This window comes from Callithrix jacchus, chromosome 16 (genome assembly GCF_049354715.1).
Source record: "Callithrix jacchus isolate 240 chromosome 16, calJac240_pri, whole genome shotgun sequence".
Lineage (NCBI taxonomy): Eukaryota > Metazoa > Chordata > Mammalia > Primates > Cebidae > Callithrix > Callithrix jacchus.
In genome coordinates this window covers 45,124,659-45,150,036 of record NC_133517.1, presented here as the reverse complement: position 1 = coordinate 45,150,036, position 25,378 = coordinate 45,124,659, and the positions used below count along the sequence as shown (strand labels likewise).

The window sequence follows — 25,378 nt, the reverse complement described above, 5'->3', positions numbered from 1 at the left end:
GGACATCTTACAACACCAGGAGAGAGTGGCATGAAATATATAAGTGCTGAAAGGAAAAAAAAACAAAAACTTTTATCCTAGAATAGTACATCCACAAAAATATCCTTCAAACATGAAGGAGAAATAAAGACTTAGCCAAATAAACAAAGGCTAAGGGAATTCATCAACCACAACTGTTCTACAAGAAATGCAGAAGGGAGTTCTTTAATCTGAAAGAAAAGGAAATTAATGAGCAATAAGAAATCACCTGAAGGTACAAAACTCACTGGTAATAGAAAGTACAAAGAAAAACACAGATATTATAGAATATTGTAATTGTGATGTGTAAACTCCTCATATCTTGAGAGGAAAAACTGAAAGATGAACTAAGAAAAAAATAAAACATCATTTCAAGAGATAGACTATACAATAAGATAAAAATAAAAGAAACAAAATATTCAAAAGTACAAAGACAAATGTAAAGTGTAGTTTGTATCCATTTTCTCTTCACTTGTTAGTTTGTTTATGCAATCAGTGCTAAGTTGTCATCAGTTTAAAATCGTGGGTTATAAGATGTTATTTTCAAGCCTAATGGTAACTTCAAATCAAAAAATGTAACAACAGATGCACAGAAAATAAAAAGCAAGAAATAAAAACATACAACCATAGAAAATCACCTTCACCAAAAGGAAGACAGAAAGAAAAAAGAAAAGGAAAGAAAAGAAGAAAAGAAAAGACAAAACTGCAAAATAACTAGGAAACAAATAACAAACTGACAGTAGTTAAGACTTTACTTATGAATAATAACATTGAATGTAAATGGACTAAGCTCTCCAATCAAAAGAAGTAGACTGGCTGGGTGGATTTAAAAGCAGGATCCAATTATCTATTGCCTTCAGGAGACACATTTCACCCATAATAACACAGAGTGAAAATAAAGAGATGTAAAAAAAAAAATTTCATACCAGTAAAAACCAAAAAAGAGCAGGAAAAGCTATAATCATATCACACAAAATATATTTTAGGAAAAAACTACAACAAGAGACAAAAAGATCACTGTATAATGATAAGGGGGCCAATTCAGCAAAAAGATTTAACATTTTTAATATATACACACCCAACAGTGGAACATCCAGATATATAAAGCAGTTATTTTTGAGCTAAAGAGAGAAATAGACTCAGTATTATGATACAGTAATGGCTGGAGAATTTAATATCCCATATTCAGCATTAGACAGAGCATCCAGACAGAAAAATCAGCAAAGAAACATTGAACTTAATCTGCACTGTAGACCAAATGTACCTAACAGATATTTACAGAACTTTTCATCCAATGGCTGCAGAATACACATTCTTCCTCAGCACATGGATCATTCTCTGGAATAAACCATAAGTTAGATCATAAAACAAGTCTTTAAAATTTCAAAAAAAAATGGAAAGTATGTGAAGTTTCTTCTCTGACCACAATGGAATAACAAGAGGAATTTGGGGAACTATAAAAACATATAGAAATTAAACAATATGTTTTGAATGACCAGGAGGTCAATGTGAAGAAATTAAGAAGAAAATTTAAAAACTTCTTGAAACAAATGATAATGAAAGGACAACATACCAAAACCTTTGGGATACAGAAAAAGCATTACTAAGAGGAAAGTTTATCAGTATAAGCGCCCACATCAAAGAACAAGAAAAACTTCAAATATACAACCTGATTATGCATCTTAAAGAATTAGAAAAGCAAGAGCAAACCAAATCCAAAATTAGTAGAAGAAAAGAATTAATAAAGATCAGAGCAGTAATAAATGATATTGAAATGAAGAATACAAAAGATCAATAAAAAGAAAAGTTGGTTTTTTGAAAAGATTAATAAAATCAACAAACCTTTAGTCAGACTAAGAAAAAATGGAAGAAGACCCAATAAATAAAATCAGAGATTAAACAGGAGACATTACAACTGATGCCACAAAAACTCAAAGGATCATTAGTGGCTACTATAAGCAACCATATGCCAATAAATTGGAAAATCTAGAGGAAATGAATAATTTCCTAAACACATACAGCCTACCAAGATTGAACCATAAGGAAATCCAAAACCTGAACAGACCAGTAACAGGTAGAAGATAGAAGCCATAATAAAAAGTCTTCCAGCAAAAAATGCCATCAGTTACCTGATGGCTTCACTGTGAATTCTACCAAACATTTAAAGAACTACTACTAATCCTACTCAAACTATTCCAAAAATAGAGGAAAAGGGAATACTTTCAAACTCATTCTACAAGGCCAGTATTATCTTATACCTAAATCACACAAAGATATATCAAAAAAAGAAAAATGCAGGCCAATATCTCTGATGGGCATTCACGTAAAAGTCCTCAACAAAATACTATTGAACCAAATTTAACAATACATTTAAAAAATCATGATAACCAAGTGTGATTTATCCTAGGGATGCAAGAATGGCTCAACATATGCAAATCAATCAATGTGGCACAGCCTATTGACTGACAGAAAGAAGGACAAAAACCATATAGTCATTTCAACTGATGCTAAAAAATGATTTAATCAAATTCAAAATCCCTTTATGACTAAAAAAAAAAAAAAAAGCCCTCAAAAAGCCATGTATAGAAAATATCTCAACATGCTAAAAGCCATATAAGACAGACCCACAGCTAGTATCAAACTGAATGAAAAATAACTGAAAGGTTTTACTCTAAGCTCTGGAAAGTGACAAAGAAGTGAAGAAAAAAGAACTCTTGTATACTGTTGGTGGGAATGTAAATTAGTACAGCCACTATGGAGAACAGTATGGAGGTTCTTCAAAAAAGGTAAAAATAGAACTACCATATGATGCAGCAACCCCAGTGCTAGGTAAATGCCCAAAAGAGAAGAAATCATTATATCAGAGATATCTGCACTCCCATGTTTATTGCAGTTCTATCCACAATTGCCAGTTTGGAAGCAATCCAAGTGTCTGTCAGTGCATAAATGGATAAAGAAAATGTATATATACACAATGGAATACTATTCAGCCATAAAAAAGAATAAGATCCCTCATTTGTAGCAACATGGATGGAAGTGGAGTGCATTGTGTTAAGTGAAATAAGCCAGGCACAGAGGACAAATTTTGCATTTTCTCACTTATTCTTGGGAGCTAAAATTTAAAGCAACTGAACTCATAGAGATTGAGACTAGTTTGATCATTTCCAAAAACTAGGAAGGGAGGTGGTGGATGGGTGGGGGATTGGGGATGGTTATGGGTACAGAAATATAGTCAGATAGGATGAATAAGATCTAGTATTTGATAGCACAACAGGGTGACTACAGTAAACAATAATTTATTGTAAATTTCAGAATGATGAAAAGAATATAATTGGATTGTTTGTAACACAAAAAAAGATAAATGTTTCATGTGATGGATATCCCATTAGCCCAGATGTGATAATTATATACTGTACACCTGAATCAAAATCTCATGTACCCCATAAATATATGCACCTGATATATACCCACAAAAAAATTTTCAAAAAGTATTGGTGTTTAAAATGTTAATTTAATCAGAGAGGTCTTTCATAGAAACCAAGATCATTGTCAAACCAGTTTTTTTACATTGTGGTTTATTGTATGGTTTTGTATTGTAGCCAGATTAAACAGTGATGAGGTTCAGTGGAAACACCCAGCTTTTCAACACCGTAGCTACAAGAGCTGGCATTTAGAAGAAACAGATTGATTCTGCACTGTTCTTAAGGGAGCAGGTGACTTAGCAATTCCATCTCCATTTCTTCCGTGGTTTGAGTTGAGCACAAAAAGAGAGCAAAGTCTGAGGTTATACTTTCTTTAGTCTGTATCTCTTATCAAAATGAAAAGAACAAACTGAAGAGACTGCAAACAGAGTACGTCCTCACTCTAAGATTGAATAAGCAGTTTTAAACTCTGACAGCCCACTCAGAGGGCCCAATTTATTCCAAAAAGTTTTGGGAATGAAATAGGTTCTTCACCTTTGTTTTTAAACCAGCAGCCTCTTAGTTAGTCATAAAAACATTCCCTCCAGGTAATAGCTATCGTTTTCTTTAATATTATTGTTATGGGCTCTTTGGGCCAGAAACCTGTGGCTGGTGGTGCCTTTGCTCGAGTTTTGCTCAGGCCCACCAGCCTGGCAGCCTGCCCTCAGTTCATGCTACTGGCCTGAATCCCAAGCCTCTAAGGTAGACTGGTGTCAGGCATGGAGCTGCAAGGAGCATGGGGTCTGGCCACTGTGCAGTCAGGCACTCCAGCTGCTGCCATGGGGTGAGCAGCTCTAGGTGCCAGCATTGGTGCCAGCTTTCTGCAAGGCTGAAGCTGGACCAGGTGCAAGCAGCTTCCCCAGCTAGCACCAGGGGATGTGGTGGCACCCAGAAGCCTGGAGATGCCAGGACCAGCAAGCAGCTTCCCCAGCTAGCACCAGGGAATCTGGTGGCACTCAGAAGCCTGGAGATGCCAGGACCCACAGGGACCCAAAGAGGGAATCACAGCCCTGGCTCAGGGAGCTCCCAGGTCTGGGCTCCCAAAAGGGCTGCTGCTCTTCTCTCCTTCTTTTTGCTTACATTGTGGCAAGCAAAGGGCGTGTTTCAGCCCTGTTTGTGTTATAGCAGCTCTTTAAGCCTTACCATTCAGCAGGTTCCAAGTTCTTGTTCTGCGACCAAGAAGAATGAATCATGCAGACAACTGAAGGGTGAACAAGGCAAAGAGGAGCTTTATTGAGTAATAGAACAGTTCAGAGAATCCTGTAGTGGGCAGATCCTCTTCATAGCCAGGGTGTCCCGACAAGTGTTCAGTTCATAGCAGAGAGGGAAGCTCCTCTCTGCAGGCAGGTTGTCCCAAGTTTTCAGTTCTCAGCAGAGAGGGTACCTCCTCTCTGCAGCTGGTTGTCCCATTGTCTGCAGTTCTTGGCAGAGAGGAGGCCCTAGATTGGCTGGCTCCTCTCTGCAGGCAGGTTGTCCCATCGTCTGCAGCTCTCAGCAGAGAGGGTAGTTCCAAACTCCCTTGTATTATTCTTATGCCTTTGCATCCTCATAGCTTAGCTCCCACGTATCAGTGAGAACATACAATGTTTGGTTTTCCATTCCTGAGTTACTTCACTTACAGTAATAGTCTCCAATCTCATCCCTCAGGTCACTGCAAATGCTGCTAATTCATTCCTTCTATGGCTGAGTAGTATTTCATCATATATACTATAGTTTCCCTACCCACTCATCAATTAATGGGCATTTGGGTTGATTCCACGATTTTGCAATTGTAAATTGGACTGCTATAAACATGCATGTGCAAGAATCTTCTTTAAATAATGACTATTTTTTCCCCTAGGTAGATATCCAGTAATGGGATTGCTGAATCAAATGGCAGTTCTACTTTTAGTTCTTTAAGGGATCTCCACACTGTTTTCCATAGTGGCTGTACTAGTTTACATTCCCACTAGCAGTGTAGATGTGTTCCATGATCACCACATTCATGCCAACATCTACTGTTTTTTTATTATGGTCATTCTTGCAGGAGTGAGGTGGTATTGCATTGTGGTATTGATTTGCATTTCCCTGATCGTTAGTGATGTTGAGCATTGTTTCATATGTTTGTTGGCCATTTGTATATCTTCTTTTGAGGACTGTCTATTCATGTCCTTAGCCCACTTTTTTATGGGATTTTTTTTTCTTACTGATTTGTTTGAGTTCATTGTAGAATCTGAATATTATTCCTTTGTCAGATGTATAGGTTATGAACATTTTCTCCCACAAAGTGAGTTGTCTGTTTACTGCTGACTGCTTCTTTTGCCCAAGAAAAGCTCCTTGGATTCTTGGTGAACCCAAAAGCAAACGCAATAAAAACAAAGATAAATAGTTGAAATCCTTGCCTAGCCAATATCTAGAGTGTTTCTCCAATGTTATCTTCTAGAATTTTTACAGTTTCCGTTCTTACATTTAAGTCCGTAATCCATCTTGAATTGATTTTTTGTATAAAGTGAGAGATGAGGATTCAGTTTCATTCTCCTACATGTGGCTTGCCAATTATTTCAGCACCATTTGTTGTAAAGGATGTCCTTTTCCCACTTTATGTTTTTGTTTGCTTTGCCAAAGATTAGTTGCCTGTAAGCGTTTGGGTTTATTTCTGGGTTCTCTATTCTGTTCCATTGGTCCATGTGCCTTTATTTATTTATTTATTTACTTACTTATTTATTTTATTGCATTTTAGGTTTGGGGGTACATGTGCAGAACATGCAAGATAGTTGCATAGGTACACATGTGGCAGTGTGATTTGCTGCCTTCCTCCCCTTAACCCACATCTGGCATTTCTCCCCATGCTATCCCTCCCCAGCTCCCCTCCCCTGCTGTCCCTCCTCTATTCCCCCCAATAGACCCCACTGTGTAGTGCTCCCCTCCCTGTGTCCATATGTTCTCATTGTTCATCACCCACCTATGAGTGAGGACATGAGGTATTTCATTTTCTGTTCTTGTGTCAGTTTGCCGAGAATGATGTTCTCCAGATTCATCCATGTCCCTACAAAAAACACAAGCTCATCGTTTTTGATTGCTGCATAATATTGTGCCACATTTGGTGTCTATGTGCCACATTATCCCAGTCCAGTCTATCATCGATGGGCATTTGGGTTGGTTCCAGGTCTTTGCTATTGTAAACAGTGCTGCAATGAACATTCATGTGTGCATGTGTGCTTATAGTAGAACGATTTATAGTCCTTTGGATATATACCCAGTAATGGGATTGCTGGGTCAAATGGAATTTCTATTTCTGGGTCCTTGAGGAATCACCACACTGTCTTCCACAATGGTTGAACTAATTTACATTCCCACCAACAGTGTAAAAGTGTTTCTTTTTCTCCACATCCTCTCCAGCATCTGTTGTCTCCAGATTTTTTAATGATTGCCATTCTAACTGGCGTGAGATGGTATCTCAATGTAGTTTTGATTTGCATTTCTCTAACGACCAGTGATGATGAGCATTTTTTCATATGTTTGTCGGCCTCGTGTATGTCTTCTTTTGTAAAGTGTCTGTTCATATCCTTTGCCCAGTTTTGAATGGGCTTGTTTTTTTTTTCTCTTGTAAATCTGTTTGAGTTCTTTGTAAATTCTGGATATCAGCCCTTTGTCAGAGGGGTAAACTGCAAAAAATTTTTCCCATTCTGTTGGTTGTCAATTCACTCTAATGACTGTTTCTTTTGCCATGCAGAAGCTGTGGAGTTTGATTAGGTCCCATTTGTCTATTTTGGCTTTTGTTGCCAATGCTTTTGGTGTTTTGGTCATGAAGTTCTTGCCTACTCCTATGTCCTAAATGGTTTTGTCTAGATTTTCTTCTAGGGTTTTTATGGTGCCAGGTCTTATGTTTAAGTCTTTAATCCATCTGGAGTTAATTTTAGTGTAAGGTGTCAGGAAGGGGTACAGTTTCTACTTTCTGCACATGGCTAGCCAGTTTTCCCAACACCATTTATTAAATAGGATATCCTTTCCTCATTGCTTGTTTTTGTCAGGTTTATCAAAGATTGTATAGTTGTAGATATGTTGTGTTGCCTCTGATGCCTCTGTTTTGTTCCATTGGTCTATATCTCTGTTTTGGTATCAGTACCATGCTGTTTTGATTATGGTAGCCTTGTAGTATAGTTTGAAGTCCAGTCGTGTGATGCCTCCTGCTGTGTTCTTTTTGCTTAGAATTGGCTTGGCTATGCAGACTCTCTTTTGGTTCCATATGAAGTTTAAGGCAGTTTTTTCCAGTTCTGTGAAGAAAGTCATTGGTAGCTTGATTGGAATAGCGTTGAGTCTGTAAATTACTTTGGGTGGTATGGCCATTTTCACAGTACTGATTCTTCCTAACCATGAACATGGAATGTTTCTCCATCTGTTTGTGTCCTCTCTTATTTCGTTGAGCAGTGGTTTGCAGTTCTCTTTGAAGAGGTCCTTTACATTCCTTGTTAGTTGTATTCCTATGTATTTTATTCTCTTTGTAGCAACTGTGAGTGGCAGTTCATTCTTGATTTGGCTCTCTTTCAGTCTGTTATTGGTGTATAGGAATGCTTGTAATTTTTGCACATTGATTTTGTATCCTGAGACTTTGCTGAAGTTGCTTACCAGTTTCAGGAGTTTTTGGGCTGAGACGATGGGGTCTTCTAGCTATACTATCATGTCGTCTGCAAATAGATACAATTTGGCTTTCTCCTTTCCTATTTGAATACCCGTTATTTCTTTTTCTTGCCTGGTTGCTCTGGCTAGAACTTCCAGTACTATATTGAATAGGAGTGGTGAGAGAGGGCATCCTTGTCTAGTGCCGGATTTCAAAGGGAATGCTTCCAGTTTTTGCCCATTCAGTATGATATTGGCTGTTGGTTTGTCATAAATAGCTTTTATTACTTTGAGATACATTCCATCGATACCGAGTTTATTGAGGGTTTTAGCATAAAGGGCTGTTGAATTTTGTCAAAGGCCTTCTCTGCGTCAATTGAGATAATCATGTGGTTTTTGTTTTTGGTTCTGTTTATGTGGCAAATTATGTTTATAGACTTGCATATGTTAAACCAGCCTTGCATCCCTGGGATAAATCCGACTTGATCATGATGGATAAGTTTTTGATGTGCTGTTGCAATCGGCTTGCCAGTATTTTATTGAAGATTTTTGCATCTATTTTCATCATGGATATTGGCCTGAATTTTTCTTGTCTTGTTGAGTCTCTGCCGGGTTTTGGTATCAGAATGATGTTGATCTCATAAAATGATTTGGGAAGGATTCCCTCTTTTTGGATTATTTGGAATAGTTTCAGAAGGAATGGTACCAGCTCCTCTTTGTGTGTCTGGTAGAATTCGGCTATGAACCCATCTGGACCTGGGCTTTTTTTGTGTGGTAGGCTCTTAATTGCTGCCTCAACTTCTGCCCTTGTTATTGGTCTATTCAGTTTCAGATTCCTCCTGGTTTAGGCTTGGGAGGACACAAGTGTCCAGGAATTTATCCATTTCTTCAAGGTTTGCTAGTTTATGTGCATAGAGTTGTTTGTAATACTCTCTGATGATGGTTTGAATTTCCATGGAATCTGTGGTGATTTCCCCTTTATTGTTTTTTATTGCATCTATTTGGTTATTCTGTCTTTTCTTTTTTATCAATCTGGCTACTGGTCTGTCTATTTTGTTGATCTTTTCAAAAAACCAGCTCTTGGATTTATTGATTTTTTGCAGGTTTTTTTTTGTGTGTGTGTGTGTGTCTCAATCTCCTTCAGTTCAGCTCTGATCTTAATTATTTCTTGTCTTCCTCTAGGTTTTGAGTTTTTTTGATCTTGCTCCTCTAGCTCTTTCAATTTTGACAATACAGTGTCAATTTTGGATCTCTCCACTCTTCTCATATGGGCACTTATTGCTTTATATTTTCCTTTAGAGACTGCTTTAAATTTGTCCCAGAGATTCTGGTATGTTGTGTCTTCATTGTCATTGGTTTTGAAGAACTTCTTTATTTCTGCCTTCATTTCATTGTTTATCCAGTCAACATTCAAGAGCCAGTTGTTCAGTTTCCATGAAGCTGTGCAGTTCTGAGTTCATTTCTGAATTCTGAGTTCTAACTTGATTGCACTATGGTCTGAGAGACTGTTTGTTATGATTTCAGTTGTTTTGCATTTGCTGAGGAGTGCTTTACTTCCAATTATGTGGTCAATTTTAGAGTAGGTGTGATGTGGTGCTGAGAAGAATGTATATTCTGTGGATTTGGGGTGGAGAGTTCTGTAAATGTCTATCAGGTTTGCTTGTTCCAGGTCTTAGTTCAAGTCCTGGATATCCTTGTTAATTTTCTGTCTGGTTGATCTGTCTAATATTGACAGTGGGGTGTTAAAGTCTTCCACTATTATTGTGTGGGAGTCTAAGTCTCTTTGTAAGTCATTAAGAACTTGCCTTATATATCTGGGTGCTCCTGTATTGGGTCTATATATATTTAGGATTGTTAGCTCTTCTTGTTGTATCGATCCTTTTACCGTTATGTAATGTCCTTCTTTGTCTCTTTTGATCTTTGTTGCTTTACAGTCTATTTTATAAGAGATGAGAATTGCAACTCCTGCTTTTTTTTGCTCTCCATTTGCTTGGTAAATTTTCCTCCATCCCTTTATTTTGAGCCTTTGTGTATCCTTGCATGTGAGATGGGTTTCCTGGATACAGCACACCGATGGGTTTTGGCTTTTTATCCAATTTGCTAGTCTGTGTCTTTTGATTGGTGCATTTAGCCCATTTACATTTAGGGTTAATAATGTTATGTGAGATTTTGATACTGCCATTTTGATGCTAGCTGGCTGTTTTGCCCATTAGTTGATGCAGATTCTTCATTTTGTTGATGCTCTTTAGCATTTGGTATGTTTTTGGAATGGCTGGTACGTGTTGTTCCTTTCTATGTGTAGTGCCTCTTTTAGGAGCTTTTGTAAAGCAGGCCTGGTGGTGACAAAATCTCTGAGTACTTTCTTGTTTGCAAAAGATTTTATTTTTCCTTCACTTATGAAGCTCAGTTTGGCTGGATATGAAATTCTGGGTTGAAAGTTCTTTTCTTTAAGGATGTTGAATATTGGCCCCCACTCTCTTCTGGCTTGTAGGGTTTCTGCCAAGAGATCTGCTGTGAGTCTGATGGGCTTCCCTTTGTGGGTGACCCGATCTTTCTCTCTGGCTGCCCTAAGCATTTTCTTCTTCATTTCGACCCTGGTGAATCTGACGATTATGTGCCTGGGGGTTGCTCTTCTTGCGGAATATCTTTGTGGTGTTCTCTGTATTTCCTGGATTTGAATATTGGCCTGCCTTGCTAGGTTGGGGAAATTTTCCTGGATAATATCCTGAAGAGTATTTTCCGGCTTGGATTCATTCTCTTTGTCACATTCAAGTACACCTATCAAACGTAGATTAGGTCTCTTCACAGAGTCCCACATTTCTTGGAGACTTTGTTCATTTCTTTTTGCACTTTTTTCTCTAATCTTGCTTTTTTGTTTTATTTCATTGAGTTGGTCTTCGACCTCTGATATCCTCTCTTCTGCTTGGTCAATTTGGCTGTTGAGACTTGTGCATGCTTCGCAAAGTTCTCATGTTGTGTTTTTCAGCTCCATCAATTCACTCATATTCCTGTCTAAATTGTCCATTCTTGTTATCATTTCCTCAAATCTTTTTTCAAGGTTCTTAGTTTTTTTGCATTGAGTTAGAACATGTTCTTTTAGCTCACGAAAGTTTCTCACTACCCACCTTCTGAAGTCTGATTCTGTCATTTCATCACACTCATTCTCCATCCAGCTTTGTTCCTTTGCTGGTGAGGGGTTGTGGTCCTTTGTAAGAGGCGAGGTGTTCCAGTTTTGGGTATTTTCCTCCTTTTTGCGTTGGTTTCTTCCCATCTTTGTGGATTTATCCACCTGTCATCTGAGTAGTTGCTGACTTTCCAACTGGGTCTCTGAGTGGCCATCCAGATTGTTGATGATGAAGTATTTCTGTTTCTTAGTTTTTCTTCTGACAGTCTAGCCCCTCCACTGTATGACTGCTGAGGTCCACTCCAAGCCCTGCTTGCCTGGGGAATACCTGTAGCAGCTGGGGAACATTGAGGGTTGCTACCAGTTTCTTCTTCTGCTATCTTTGTCCCAGAATGATGCCCACCAAATGTCAGTCTGATCAGTCCTTTGTGAAGTGACTCTTTGGATATATGGGGGTGAGGGAGCTGCTTGAGGAGACAGTCTGTACTTTATAGAGCTCAGTGCTGAGCTGTGAGCTCCATTGTTCTTTCAGGGCTGCTAGGCAGATATGTTTAAGTCTGCTGCAGCAGAACTCATAAAGCCCCTTTATTTCCTCAGGTGCTCTGTCCTGGGGAGTTAGGGCTTTATTTATGAGTATCCGTTGCACTGTCCTGCCCAGCAAGGAGGCAGTCTAGTCACTGCCTGCCTGCTGAGGCTATGCTGAGCTGCTCTGGGCTCTGCCCTGCTGTCGTGGGCTCCGCCCTGCTGCTGTGTGTAATTCCCTGTAGTCCTGTTTATGTGGGTGTGGTTAGAACTGCTGTGGCAATGGTGGCCTGCCTCTTTAATGGCGGACTCTCTCTGTTATGGCAGGTTGCCTCGGCAACTGCAGGCTGCGTCAGCAATGGCAGAGTACTTCCATAGGGGTGGAGCGCCTCGGTAATGGCGGACGCCCCTCCCCCACCGAGCTGCACCATCCTGGGTTCGGCTATGTTTGCCATGAAACTCTCAACCCCAAGCATTTCCAATTGCTGTTTTGTTTGTTTTTGTGGGGGTTCAACCCGCCAAGCCTGACCACCTGGCTCCCTGCCTCAGAGCCGTTTTTTATTTTTAAGTTGAATGGTTGACTCTCTCTCCCAGGTGTTCCAGTCGCCTGCTGAAAGGGCGCCGGGATCTGTGTGATTTCCCGTGCAGTGACCCACTGTGCCGGCTGAAACAATGTCGCTGCCCGGGAGTCTCCTGGCCTGACTTACTGTTTAAGCCCCGTTTAATCAGATGTATGTGCTAATCTGCCTTCCCAAATCTCAAATTGCCAGTTTAACAGGGCAACCAGATCAGTGTATTTTGTACAGAGTGCCACTGCACTGCAGTGCTAGCCGAAACAGCTGCGCCAGTTGAAACAGCTGTGCCAGGCAAAGCAGCCACGCTGGTGGCCCATGGGGCTGCTACACCTGGGAATCTCCTGGTCTGTGGGCAATAAAGATCCGTCTGAAAATGCAGCATCCACTCACCCTCTGCGCTTTCACTGGGAGCTGCAATCCTGAGTTGCTCCTATAGCGCCATCTTCTCTGGAAAGCGCCTTACTTATTTATTTGAGACAGAGTCTCACCCTGTCACCAGGCTGGAGTGCAATGGCACCATCTTGGATCACTGCAACCTCCACCTCCCCAGTTCAAGTGATTCTCCTACCTCAGCCTTCTGAGGGGCTGGGATTATAGACATGCACCACTATGCTCAGCTCATCTTTTGTATATTTAATAGAGGCGGGATTTCATGATGTTGACCAGGCTGGTTTCGAACTCCTGATCTTGTGGTCTGCCTGCCTCAGCCTCCTAAAGTTCTGGGATTACAGGCGTGAGCCACTACGCCTGGCCTGCTTTTGCAAAATTTTTATTTCTGTTTTAAAGTTCCCAGCCCTTTCCATCTTTCAGAAAATTTATTAAATTCTCTAATTCTTTTATAGCCCACCTTCCTGTCTACCCACATTACCATCATTTTACTGAGTTATCTGAAGGTCGAAACAAATGTTTCTGTTTATTTCCCATTTGAACAAAAACTATGCCATGGTTTTTTTGCTGCTGGATATCTCAGGTAGTGCTTGAAGAACTTTTTCTGCAAAGTGCCTGAGAGTAAATATTATAGGCTAAGCAGGCCATATGCTACCTATGACGACTACTCAAGTCTGTCACTGAATAGCAAAAGCAGCCATGGGGAGTACCTAAATGAATAGGCATGACTTTTGTATATGAAACCTTGCGTATGAACAGCAGGCTAGGTTTTTCCTGTCAGCCATAGTTTGTTGAGCCATGATTTTAAGACATGAAGAACTTTCTTGATAATGGCTATTAGATTTATATGCTTTCTAAAAAAATAATAAATAATAATAATCAATTCCCGTGAGCCTACATAGAAGAGGGCAGAAGCAAGGGAGTCCCAGAGACTGGTACAGTGATATATTGTACCTGACACCTAACTTACTTATTAACTGCTCATTGATTTACTTTGCCTTATCATTATTATTGAACCCAGTGTTCTCTACCAGGGGTCTCCAACCCCCAGGCTGTGAACCAGTACTCGTCCACAGGTCTGCAGCCTGTTAGGAAGGGAACCACACAGCAGGAGGTACGCAGCAAGCCAGGAAGCATTACTGCCTGAGCTCCTCCTCCTGTCAGATCAGTGACAGAATTAGATTCTTAGATTCTCATGACAGCCTGAACCCTACTGCACATGTGAGGAATTTAAGCTGCATGCTCCTTATCAGAATCTAACTAATTCCTGATGAAATCACTACTCCCTGACCCCCATCCATGGAAAAATTGTCTTTCACAAAATTGGTTTCTGGTGCCAAAAAGGTTGGGGACTGCTCTATATAGCTAATCAGAAGCCTTTATTTAAAAACAAAAATATCTTAACTGATAGGAAAGCACATATATTTGCAAATTATAATGATGAACTAATCCATATATCATCCCCTAAATCTACTCTAATTATGAGAAACCCTCTTAGCCAATCCTCTGCCAATTCAACATTAAAGACCCTGAATTCCCAAACTGTAAACTACCATTTATACTTAATTCTTTTCTTCTCATATTTTAATTTTACACTTAAGTATTTTATGCAGTTAACGTGGCTTAACTATTCAAAGCAAGACACTGAAAATGTTTAGATGGGTCCGCACAACCCTAAAAACAGATAAATTTGGCCTTGGCCTTTCTATTAGCTGTTAGTAAGATTACACATGGAAGCATCCCTGCCCCAGTGAAAATGCCCTCTAGATCACTAGGATCAAAAGGAGCAGGTATCAAGCATGCACAAATGCAGCTCAAAACACTTTGCTAAACCACACCCCAACGAGAAACAGTAGCAATAAATCTTCAGTAATAAACGAAAGTTTAACTAAGCTATACTGATATCTAGGTTTGGTCAATTTTGTGCCAGCCACTACCCTTAAGATTAACCCAAGCAAGCAGTGAACGATCCAAGATGGCCGATCGCTAACATCTCGGGATTGCAGCTCCCAGAGAAAGCTCAGACAAGGAGAGGATGCCACACTTTCAGACAAATTTTGGTCGCTCACGGAACAGAAGATTCCCAGTGGAGGAGCTCCACGGGTTGCCAGCGCAACTCTTGTGGCCGGTGCAGCGGTTTCGCCGGCACCTCAGCGCGGCAGCTCTTGGTGCAGAATAAACGGGACTGGTTCCCCTTCTGACCGAGGTTTGGAGGAGCCACATGGGTAGCCACCGCAACTCTTGTGGCCGGTGCAGTGGTTGTGCCGGCACCTCAGTGCAGCAGCTCTTGGTGCAGAGTAAACGGGACTGGTTCCCCTTCTGACCAAGGTTTGGAGCTCCAGGAAGGCAGAGTCGCCTATTACGGACTCAAGAAGGAAGCCAAACTGGAGATTCCCAGGCAGAAAAGCACCGTCAGTCTTAATGCCACTGTTTTGGTCGGTGCGGTGGGTTGCTCATATTTCGGCCCTGGGAATTAACAACTTGGATGTCCACTCAGAGACCTAATTTGAAAGTTGGTAATTACAAAGACGACAGGTGGATAAATTTACAATGATGGGAAGAAACCAGTGTAAAAAGGCTGAGAATACTCAAAATCAGAACGCCTTTCCCTCTAAAGAGGATCACAGTTCCTCATCAACAAGGGAACAAGACTTGATGGAGAACAAGCGCATCCCATTAACAGAATCAGGTTTCCAAAGATGGATAATAAGAAACTTCTGTGAGTTAAAAGAACATGTTGCAGCCCAATGTAAAGAAACTAAGAACTTTGAAAAAAGGTTTGACGAAATCCTAATGAGAATAGACAACTTAGAGAGGATATAAGTGAATTAATGGAACTGAAGACTACAATGCAGGAACTCTGAGAAGTATGCACAGGTTTAAACACTCGAATTGTTCAAGCAGAAGAAAGGATATCAGAGGCAGAAGTCCAACTTAATGAAATAAAACAAGAAGGCAAGATTAGAGAAAAAAAGATAAAAAGGAATGAGCAAAGTCTCCAAGAAATGTGGGACTATGTGAAAAGACCAAATTTACATTTGATAGGTGTACCTGAATGCAACGGAGAGAATGAATCCAAAGTGGAAAATATTCTTCAGGATATTATTCAGGAAAATTTTCCTAAACTAGCAAAGCAGGACAATATTCAACCCCAGGTACTACAGAGAACACCACAAAGATATTCCTCAAGAAGAGCAACCCCAAGGCACATAATTGTTAGATTCACCAGGGTTGAAACGAAGGAGAAATTACTAAGGGCAGCCAGAGAGAAAGGTCAGGTTAATTACAAAGGGAAGCCTATCAGACTTACAGCAGATCTCTCAGCAGAAACTCTACAAGCCAGAAGAGAGTGGGGGCCAATATTCAACATCCTTAAAGAACAGAACTTTCATTCCAGAATTTCATATCCAGCCAAACTAAGCTTCACAACTGAAGGAAAAAGAAAATCTTTTATGAACATGCAAGTACTCAGAGATTTTATTACCACCAGGCCTGCTTTACAAGAGTTTCTGAAAGAAGCATTACACATAGAAAGAAACAACCAGTATTAGCCTTTCTAAAAATATACCAAAAAGTAAAGAGCATCAACATAAAGAATTTACATCAACGAATGGATAAAACAGCCAGTTAACATCAAATGGCAGTAATTCTAAATTTAAATTGACTAAATCCCCCAATCAAAAGATACAGCCAAAACCCAACAGCATGTTACATCCAGACCCATTTCACTTGCAAGGATACACAAAGACTCAAAACAAAGGGATGGAGAAAGATTTACCAACCAAATGGAGAGCAAAAATAAATGAATAAATAAAAAGCAGGAGTTGCAATTCTCGTATCTGATAAAATAGATCTTAAAAAGCAACAAAGATATAGTTGTAAAAGGATCAATGCAACAAGAAGAGCTACTGATTCTAACACCCAGATACATAAGACCTATAAAAAGACTTAGACTCAACGAGACAGAAAATTAATAAGGATATCAAGGACTCGAACTCAGATCCGGAACAAGTAAACTTAATAAATATTTATAGAGCCCTCCACTTTAAATATACAAAATATACATTCTTGTCAATATCACATTACACATACTCATAGGTTTAAATGAAACATTGATTGGCCATTATTAATACCCATTTTTTTAGAATAAAGCAACATTTCCCTTCTCTCTCCCTCTTTTTCTTCCTCTTTCTTCCTCTCCTTCACTCCTTTTTTTTTCTTTCCTTCTCTCAAAAAAAGAAAAAAAAAGAAATCAACTTGTAGACCTCTAGAGGTCGGCAATGTCTCTCTCATTGCTCGATTTCCTTCCTTCCCTTCTCTCCCTCCCTCCCTCCCTCCCTTCCTGCCTTCCTCCTTTCCAAAAAAAAAAAAAAAAAAAATTAACCCAAGCTAATAGAACTTGGAGTAAAGAATGTTTAAGATCTGCCTTCAACTAATATTTGGAGACTTTCTTGGCAAAAAATACATAGCTGAAAGACTAATGACTTTCCTCTTAATTTCTAGCCTTTACTTATGATTTGACTTGAATGATGTAACAATAGTGATAAAATCTCAAATCAGAAGCATAAAAAATATCCCATTTTCAATGCCGTATTTATAAGACTAGCACTCAAAGGGGGTCTTGACATTTGTTTCCCAATGAATAATTCATATAAAATATTCATGTATGTTTCTCCAAATTTAATTTGTAATATATAATATTTTCACACAACTAAAAATGCATGCATATAGTAAAAGGTCTTCTCCCACTCTAGTTCTCAATCAAGTATTTTTTCTTATAGGAAATCAAAATTTTGAGGGCCTCGAGTATATTTCCAGAGGTGTTCTATGTTATATATAACACACACAGACGTACACATATTATACTATGTGTACTGTTCTGCACCTTAATTTTTTCACTTAATATACCTTAGACAATATATATTGGACATCACTCCATAAATATGTAAATTGTTTCCTTTTTTCTCTCTTTGAGATGGAGTCTCGCACTTTTGCCTAAGATGGAGTGCAGTGGTGCAATCTTGGCTCACTGCAACTTCCACCTTTTGGGTTCAAGCGATTCTCCTGCCTCAGCTTCCCGAATAGCTGGGACTACAGGTGCATGCCACTACACATGGCTCATTTTTTGTATCTTCAGTAGAGATGTGGTTTCACCATGTTAGTCAAGATGGTCTCTATCTCCTGACCTCGTGATCCGCCCACCTCAGCCTCCCAAAGTACTTTACAGCATGAGCCACCACGCCAAGCCTCCTTTTTTATACAGAATAGCCATTTAACATTCAGCTAAATGGATATGCTGTTAATATAACCCAGGGTATGTTCCACTAACAAACAATCCCCAAATTTCAGTGGCTTAAAACCACAAAATTTTATTTTTGGCTAGTGCTGTATGTTTCTCATGAGTTGACCAGGAGTTCTGTTCCATGTCTACATCAGTAAGCCATCCAGGCAAATGCAGCAAGCTTTATCTAGTCATTTTAGCAGTAGGAAAGAGAATTTTAGAGAGACTTATACTAAAATTAAATGATTCCATTTAAAAGTGGCAGAACTTATTTCTGTTTATGGCATTGGACAAAAGGGTTAGATGGCCATATACCACCTGAATAGAATGAGAAAATGCTGAAAATATTTAGGCATCCCTAATAACCAGAGGGTCTATCATACCTTTAAAAACAGTTTTTTACTGATGATCCTTTAACCATTTTCAATTATTTGTGCACATGTAATTTTGCACATGTGCATGTATCTATAGGATATATTCCTGGAAGTAGAATTTTGCATGCATCTTTACAGGTCTACCTGTGGCACACAGCACACCAGGAATTTAGTTTCTCTGCTTGACATACACTGAACACAGATTATTAAAATTATGTATTTATTTTTGAGGTGGGATATGAAAGCAAAAAGGTATTTCAGTGGAGGTATTTTCTTCAAAGATCTTAGGGATATGTTTTATAATTTTGATTTGACTAAATGTATTGGATAAGGAATATTATGTTTCTTGGCCTTTAGCTGCTTTAATATATTTAGTTATTATATGTATCTTCCAGAAATCTTCCAACGGCTGGGTGCAGTGGCTCATGTCTGTAATCCCAGCACTTCGGGAGGCCGAGGAGAGCAGATCACTTGAGGTCAGGAGTTCCAGACCAGCCTGTCCAACAGGGTGAAACCTCACCTCTACTAAAAATAGAAAAAATTAGCTGGGCATGGTGGTACGTGCCTGTAATTCCAGCTACTTAGGAGGCTGAGGTAGAGAACTGCTTGAACTCGGGAGGTGGAGGTTGCAGTGAGCCAAGATTGCACCACTGTACTCCAGCCCGGGCGACAAAGTGAAAAGATAAAATGAAAATGAAGTCTTCTAGGGACACAACTGATTATAGCTATATTCTCTGAGCTGGAATAGGAAACAAGAGTAGCTACAATATTTTATGTTTAAATCTCATTACTGATATTCTTACAATTACTTTTAAATTTCAGTTAAGGCAGGATCGCAGTCCTGGATGTTGCACTAAGGCTAGGATTAGAAGATGGAATCCTCTAATTATTTGTTTTTACTGTATTTCCCAACAGACCCATGGAAGGTTGATTGTGGTATATTAAAATATGGTTCTATGACTACATTAGTTTGGGAAGCATCAGGTTAAACATCAGTGAACTTTTTAGCCACAGGACTTTTCACGGCCTCGTTTAATATAAGTTGAGAAACTAAATTTCCAATGTAAGAATACACCAGATGGTTCCTCAGATTTATTTCACCATAGGGCTAATGTTTTATGAGCTTCTATCTAGAGAGCCTAATTCTCAAAAGAATATATTTAGAGAAATACTGGTTTATAGTACTAAAACCATAATTTGACAAGTAGTAATTGAGCATGAATTATATTTTAGCCCTAGTTATTCCTTCTGCGATGACAGAAAAGTAGGCCAAAGTCCTTGTTTCAAGTGGTCTGCAAGCTTTTGGGAAATAATAACACAAAAAATACAAGTCACTTCTATGTATACAGAACATAAATGAGAATCTGCCTGAAACAAATGAATTATTTAATTTTCAATAGATTCTGACATACGTATTCAAGTTTCTGTTTTGGTGTCCATTCTCCATTTCATTTGTAAGGAAGTAAATTACTTAGCACAAGAGAAAAACTTTTTTTTTGCCAGTCTAAAGTGTTCCTCCATTAAACTCTAAGGAAACAAATTTTATCTCAGTTGATTCATGGCTTTAATTTTACTGTTTCCATGTTTTACTCACAGCAGTGAATAATATAACTGCCTGACTAGAGAGGAGGTATCTTATGGTTACGACAACTGAAGACCCACCACCAAAATAAGGAAAAAAAGACGATCTCTATACAAGAGTTTCAAATTAAAATATGTAAGTGTTTTGGACATTTTAATTTTTTTATTTTCTCAACAATGTCATAAATATTTAGATTGACAAATATGATCTGAGAAAAATCATCACATAAAAATCCCCTTAAAGCAAATGTCATTTTGATGCAATTAATTCTTGATTCCTCTTTGGCACCTGCTAAGCTTCTTTTAGATGAAAAAAGTATATTCTTGCTGGCATGTTACTGGTGTAATGTCCTCAAACATGTTAATATTATTCATGATTTTGTTCTTAAGTACATTTTGACTGAATTGAGTTCGGATATTTTAAAAAATGACTTTGACAAATAAATGTTTTGAAGGGATGTTTCTTGAGATACTTCTTTGATGATGTAAAGTCAAGGTTTAACCATATTTCTTTCAGCAATGATTGAAAAATGGGTTTTTGTTCTTAAAAATGTCTATTTTATTTGCATTTATTCTCTTTCTTTTTTACCTAATGAAACAAAAAGTAACAGTGGGTTCTTATGAGCTATTTTACGAAGGAACTTTGAGTTCTTTTCTGAGAAAAAAATGATATGTACGCATACTGGTTTAAAATTTGTAAAACACAATGTATACACCTACTTTTCACTTGGTACTTGCCAGAAAGAGAAAAGCCTGACAATTGTCCCTATATTGTTGCATTTTACCTGATGGTCAACAGCTGTCAGCTCCTGTGGAGTCCCATCAATCACCTCAACAAATATACACCTGACAATCCACCTCTTAAACGCATCTGTCCAAGTCCCTACTGATACTAAAATTAGAAAGAAAGACTTAACTTGTTTGTAACTTTTTAGGTTCTAGTTACAAACGCGTAATTTATTAAAGATTTTTAAAATCTTATTTTGGTGCCACTTTATTTGCCTAATTTATTATTTGAAATAGAAACTAATACAATTATATGCCTTTAAATGATCTCCACTTAACTTTTGTAAGTTTTACTCTAAGCCATAACATCTTTGCTTTGAATATATTGTCAACAAAATGAGTTCATTAAATAAAACTCTTCTATTAATTAAAAAGGTCATTGGTCTGCTCAAGTAACTGCTTTATCATTCTCTACACAGGATAAACATTCAATATGTTGGTTAAAATACAGACTTATAACAAATGCACAAAAGTAAAGAAAAACTAGCAACTAGTCTTCTTTAGTTGTTTTAAGATACATTCCATGGACAAAGCATGTACTTTTTTTTTTTTTTGAGACGGAGTTTCGCTCTTGTTACCCAGGCTGGAATGCAATAGCACTATCTCAGCTCACCGCAACCTCCGCCTCCTGGGTTCAGGCAATTCTCCTGCCTCAGCCTCCTGAGTAGCTGGGACTACAGGCACATGCCACCATGCCCAGCTAATTTTTGTGTTATTAGTAGAGATGGGTTTCACCTTATTGACCAGGATGGTCTCGATCTCCTGACCTCATGATCCACCCGCCTCGGCCTCCCAAAGTGCTAGGATTACAGGCATGAGACACCGTGCCCAGCCCTAAAGCATGTACTTTCTACATGAGAATCCAGATTTTGGTCACAGTCCCCTTGGAGTTTTTCATTGTTCCCCCGAAAAGCAAAGTTCTTTCAATGTCTCTCAGCTGCTCCCAATTTCTCCTTGCAACAGGTCTTTCTGCCCATATTTTGTTCATCCAGAAAGGGAAGCTATGGTGAGGCAAGAGTCTTGAGTAAAATATACAACAGAATAATTTATAAATATAATAAATTCAGTTTTATTCTTCCCATTGTGTAAGACTTGGAATAGACTGAGAACTTTTTCCTGCTTCGCTAACATTTTTTATCCAAGCTGTTTTATCCTGGAGGTTTCTCTTACTCTCAGGAGAGAAATAGTAGGACTTTGCTTTTTACTGCATGGCCTAAAAGCATGACCTAGAGGTGGATGTGTTCGTCTCAGGCCCTCCTGGGCCGCATTGCCCAAGTGACACAGGCTTCTGTATTATGTATTTAGATCAGATGTGTGAAAATATATTTAAATAAAAGAAGTTCATAAATATGCATTGAAAAAAAAAAGCATGGCCTGTAGCAAGTCTCTAAAACAAGGGCAAGAGAAATCAACAGAATTGGGAAAGGATTGAGGAGGTGTTGATGTTCAAGAGTGGTAGAACCCCCAGAGTCTGTTGCTATGTAGAAGTCCTAAACTCTAATCGAAGTGCCAATAAGAATGCAACGAAAGCTGGAAAGAAGGAAGAGCCCACTCTTTAAGGCTCTTATTTATGCCTTTGCTCAGCCCATTGGGGTCGATGCTGCTCAATCACAAGGCTTGGAAAGTGACGACTTTGACCGTAATGTCTTTTCCCTAATATTCTTACCTGTGGAAACACTCTGCTGTTCCAAAAGTCTGATTTGACCCTCAGGAAGGGGAAGGAGTTCCCCACCACATACTAAGATTGAATTTCTTAGCAACCTGGGTGAGATAAAGCCCGGAACCAGATTTAACTTCATTTGAACAAATGAAAGAATGTAACATTTCTACTTCCCTAAACAGATACAATGACAAAAAGATCTTCTCAATGACACATTATAGTCAAGTTTTTGAATGTCAAAGACAGAGAATTCTAAAAACAGCAAGAGAAAAGCACTTATAAAAGAACACCCGTCAGATTAAAAGTGGGTTTCCAAGCAGAAACTTTACAGGACTGGAGAAAGTTAGGTAATATATTCAAAATGCAGAAAGAATAAGAGTTAGCCACAGATTCCATACCCAGCAAAGTTATTTTTTTTTATAAATAAAGGAGAAATAAAGTCTTTTTTAAACAAGCGAAAGCTGAGAGAATTTATCACAGTTAAACTGACTACAAGAAATGCTTAAGGGGTCCTACACCTAGAAATGAAGCAGTAAACCAACCATCATGAAAACACGCGAAAATATAAAAACAACTGGTAAAGCAAACACACAAACAAGGAAGAGGGAAAGCTCAAATGTTACCAATACAGAAAACCACCAAGCCACACTAATAAACAAGAAGAGAGAAAGAAATAATAAGTAAAATAACCTTAAATTAATTAATAAAATGAAGAAATAAGCACCATCATGTCAATAATAACCTTGAATGTTAACAGATTAAATACCCACCTAAAAGAAATAAATTGGCTAACTGGATTTTTTTAGTGACCCAACCATAAGCTACCTACAAGAAACTCATCTCACATGTAAAGACACATGTAGGCTAAAAGTAAACAGATTGAAAACGATACTCTATTGAAACTGAAACCACAAGCAAGCAGAAATAGCTATAATTATATCAAATAAAATAGACTTTAAGTCAAAAATAGTAAAAAGAGACAAAGAAAGTCATGATATAATGATAAAGATATCAATTCAGCAAGAGATTGCAACAATTCTAAACATAAATGCACCATGCACTGAGGATCCAGATATATATAGCAAATATTACTAGATTTAAAGGCATAGAGAGACTGTAATACAATAATAGTTGGGCACTGTGATACCCCATTCTCAGCATGAAACAGATTATCTAGAAAGAAACTTAACAAAGAAATACTGGATTTAAACTGAACATTAGATCAAATTAACCTAAAAGACATTGACAGAACATTTCATTCAGCAATTACAGAATACATATTCTTGTCAGCACATGGAATATTCTGCAAGATAGACCACATGTTAGGATACAAAACAAGTCTCAGGAAATTTTTAAAAATCAAAATTATATCAAGCACCTTCTCAGACTACAATGTATAAAACTAGAAATCCATAAAAAGAGAAACATTGAAACTATACAAATATATGAAAATTAAACAACAGACTCCGGAAAGACCACTGGGTCAAGGAAGAAATTCATGAAGAAATCAAAAGTCTTGAATCAAATGAAAATCAGAACACAATGAATCAAAACCTAGGAGATACAACAAAAGCAGTGCCAAGAGGGAAGTTTATAATAGCAATAAGCAGAAATATTTCAAATAAACAATCTAACAATGCACCTCAAGGTACTAGAAAAGCAAGAAGAAACCAAACCCAAAATTCATAGAAGGAAAGAAATAACAAAGATCAGAGCAGAACTGAACAAAACAGAGACAAAGGATCAACAAAACACAAAGTTTGTTATTTCAAAAGATAAATGAAATTGATAAAGTATTTGTTAGACCAATAAAAAAAAAAGTCCAAATGAACATAATCAAAGTGAAAAAGGAGACATTACAACTGATATCACAAAAATAAAAGAGATCATCAGAGATTACTATGAACAACTACACACTAAAAAACTGGAAAGCCTGGAGGAAATGAATAAATTCCTGGACATATACAACCTACCACGACTGAGTCAGGAAGAAATAGAAAACTTGGACTGACCAATAACAAGTAATAAGATCAAGGTAATAGGCTGAGTGCAGTGGCTCATGCCTGTAATCCCAGGACTTTGGGAGGCCAAGGCAGGCAGATCATGAGGTCAAGAGATTGAGACTATCCTGGCCAACATAGCAAAATCCTGTCTCTACTAAAAATAGAAAAAAATATATATAAAAATAGCTGGGTGTAGTGGCACACACCTCTAGTCCCAGCTACTTGAGAGGCTGAGGCAGGAGAATCACTTGAACCTGGGAGGTGGAGGTTGCAGTGAGCTGAGATTGCACCACTGCACTCCGTGTACTCTAGCCTGGCAACTGGGTGAGGCAAAAAAAAAAAAAAGCCAGATTAAGGTAATAATAAAAAGTCTCCCAACAAAGAAACATCCAGGAATTGATCACTTCACGGCTGAATTCCACCAAATATTTAAAGAAAAACTAACACCTATTTTCCTCAAACTTTTCCAAAATTGAAGAGAAAGGAATTCTCCCTAACTCATTCTATGAGGCCAGTATAACCCTGACACCAAAACCAGACAAGGACACAGCAAAAACAGAAAACCTACAGGACAATGCTACTGATGAATGTGGATGCAAAAATTCTCCACAAAATATTATCAAACTGTGTCCAACAGCCCATCAAAAAAATAATACACCATAATCAAGTGGATTTATTCCAGGGATACAAAGGTGGTTCAACTACACAAATCAGTCAATGTGATACATCATATCAATAGGCTGAAGGACAAAAACCATATAATTGTCTCAATGGACAAAGAAAAAGCATTTGAAAAAATTCAATATCCCAGGGAGTGGCATCAGTAAGTTGGCTGACTAGAGAAGCCTAGAATTCTTCCCCCAACATGAAAGGACCAAGCCAATGAATAAACAGCTAAGATTTGACTGGACTGTCAAAGGGATGGTGTTAGAGTGCAGGAGATGAATGGAGATGCACCTGTGCTGATTGGAAGTCTAAAAGAGCAGTATGTAGGCAGCCTCTGCAGCTCT

At 38.3% G+C, this 25,378-nt stretch overlaps 1 protein-coding gene across 1 annotated transcript in view; it reads right to left on the bottom strand.

The window, feature by feature from the left end:
* Positions 1 to 25,378, bottom strand: part of FABP12 (fatty acid binding protein 12) — a 74,345-nt gene that overhangs the window by 43,199 nt on the left and 5,768 nt on the right. The gene's annotated exons all lie outside the window — the stretch shown is intronic.